At 31.1% G+C, this 2,500-nt stretch overlaps 1 protein-coding gene across 1 annotated transcript in view; it reads right to left on the reverse strand.

The window, feature by feature from the left end:
* The window catches only part of LOC137615517 (uncharacterized), a 121,637-nt gene that overhangs the window by 2,838 nt on the left and 116,299 nt on the right, over nucleotides 1-2,500 (reverse strand). The window lies entirely within an intron of this gene.

Here is a 2,500-nt window from a genome sequence, read left to right on the forward strand (position 1 = left end):
TTTGTTGTTATACAGTACTATGTAATTTATTTACTATAAGAAATATTTTTTTTTTTTCGCATTAAAAATGTCACTTCAAACTTTTAGATAAAAAAAAAAAAAAAAGATTTTTTATTACATTCGGACGAAGTTGAGATGGCTGATATACAACGAATACGTAATTATACAGGTAAAATATTATACAATGTATACAGGTGTACTGAAAGGTTTGACACAAATGGTCAAACTACGTAACAGAGAGAGAGAGAGAGAGAGAGAGAGAGAGAGAGAGAGAGAGAGAGAGAGAGAGAGAGAGAGAGAGAGAGAGAGAGAACTACGTAACAGAGAGAGAGAGAGAGAGAGAGAGAGAGAGAGAGAGAGAGAGAGAGAGAGAGAGAGAGATTATAAAAAAAATGATAACATCCTGCTTTTCCCACTAGGGTTGTAGCTTAGCAAGTAATAATAATAATAATAAAATAATAATAATAATAATAATAATAATAATAATAATATATAATCACCTATCTTATAATGGTATGTAATTAATATTTCTCTAACTGAAGTAGATGACATTTACGTGTAAAACTGATTTTGTTAAGCTGTACCAAACAAAATATATAGACCACTAGCTCAAAAAAAAAAAAAAAAAAAAAAAAAAAAAAAAAAAAAAAAAAAAAAAAAAAAAACAGAAAAAAAAAAAGCAGGACATGCGACATAATCACATTTGTATGCCTAAGAGAAGCTAAAATTGGACGCCCAGTCAACATTTCACCGAGAAAATACAAAAATCCCACGTGTCTGCAACGAACAGAAGTCAGGGATATTGACTAGGCTTCAACGCCATATAGTGCATTAAGCATTAAACGCTGACGATTGCAAACTGTTTCTTATGGCTTCCAGCCAAGTCACCTGGAGATTACTGGTGGCAGAGAGGACAGGAAAAATAAGTTAAACAAGGAAAAGTAAGTTAACCAAGGAAACGTAAGTTAAACAAGGAAAAGTTAACCAAGGAAACTTAAGGAAAAATAAGTTAAACAAGGAAAAGTTAACCAAGGAAACGTAAGTTAAACAAGGATAAGTTAAACAAGGACAGGTAAGTTAAACAAGGTAAAGTAAGTTTAACAAGGTAAAGTAAGTTTAACAAGGTAAAGTAAGTTTAACAAGGAAACGTAAGTTAAACAAGAAAAGTTAAACAAGGAAAAGGAAGCTAAACAAGGAAAAGTGAGTAAACAAAGAAAAGTTAAACGAGGAAAAGTGAATTAAACAAAGAAAAGTAAGGTAAACAATGAAAAAGTAAGCTAAACAAGGAAAAATAGTTAAACAAGAAAAGTAAGGTAAACAAGGTAAAGTAAGGTAAACAAGGTAAAGTAAGGTAAACAAGGTAAAGTAAGGTAAACAAGGAAAAGTGAGTTAAACAAGGAAAAGTGAGTTAAACAAGGAAAAATAAGTTAAACGAGGAAAAATAAGTTAAACAAGGAAAAAAAAGTTAAACAAGGAAAAGTAAGTTAAACTAGGAAAAATAAGCTAAACAAGGAAAAGTAAATTAAGCAGAAAAACAAGTTAACAAGAAAAGTAAGTTATTAAACAAGAAAATGTAGGTTGAACACGGAAAAGTAAGTTGAAAAAGTAGAAATAAGTTAAACAAGGAAAAGGAGCAGTAAGGATAATATTAAGAACTGGGTATGAACGATATTTAACAATACAGAGGGATAATAAACGAACATGATCGAGTGGTAATTATCGTCTTTTATCCTAATAAAGATATGACATCTTATCCAACACATTCCACCCGATTTACTGGAAAATATACTCTTATCCTAACCAAAGGCAAATGTCACAGCTTATCCAATTTACCAACAACGGAATGGTGATTATTGTATGTTATCCTAACCAACGTTAGCTGCAATTTCTTATCCAACAATATACCACTACCAAGTGGTAATTACAGAATCTTATCCTAACTAACGTTGACTGCCATGTCTTACCCAACCTGACACCACTGATCTAATGGTAATTATCGTCTTATCCTAACCAATGTTAGGCAGTGCCATTTCTTATCCAACAGCAACTCTTCCCCCCCCCCCCTCCAGTGGTAATTTACCTTTGACGTGAAACTTGAAAATTTACCTTTGACGTGAATATAACTTGAAAATTTACCTTTGACGTGAAACTTGAAAATATACCTTTAACGTGAATATAACTTGAAAATTACCTTTGACGTGAAAATAGCTTGAAAATTTACCTTTGACGTGAAAATAACTTCAAAAATTTACCTTCGACGTGAAAATAACTTGAAAATTTACCTTTGACGTGAAAATAACAAGAAAATTTACCTTTAACGTGAATATAACTTGAAAATTTACCTTTGACGTGAAAATAGCTTGAAATTTACCTTTGACGTGAAAATAGCTTGAAAATTTACCTTTGACGTGAAAATAACTTCAAAATTTATCTTCGACGTGAAAATAACTTGAAAATTTACCTTTGACGTGAAAATAACATGAAAATTTACCTTTGACGT

This window comes from Palaemon carinicauda, chromosome 21 (genome assembly GCF_036898095.1).
Source record: "Palaemon carinicauda isolate YSFRI2023 chromosome 21, ASM3689809v2, whole genome shotgun sequence".
Classification (NCBI taxonomy): domain Eukaryota; kingdom Metazoa; phylum Arthropoda; class Malacostraca; order Decapoda; family Palaemonidae; genus Palaemon; species Palaemon carinicauda.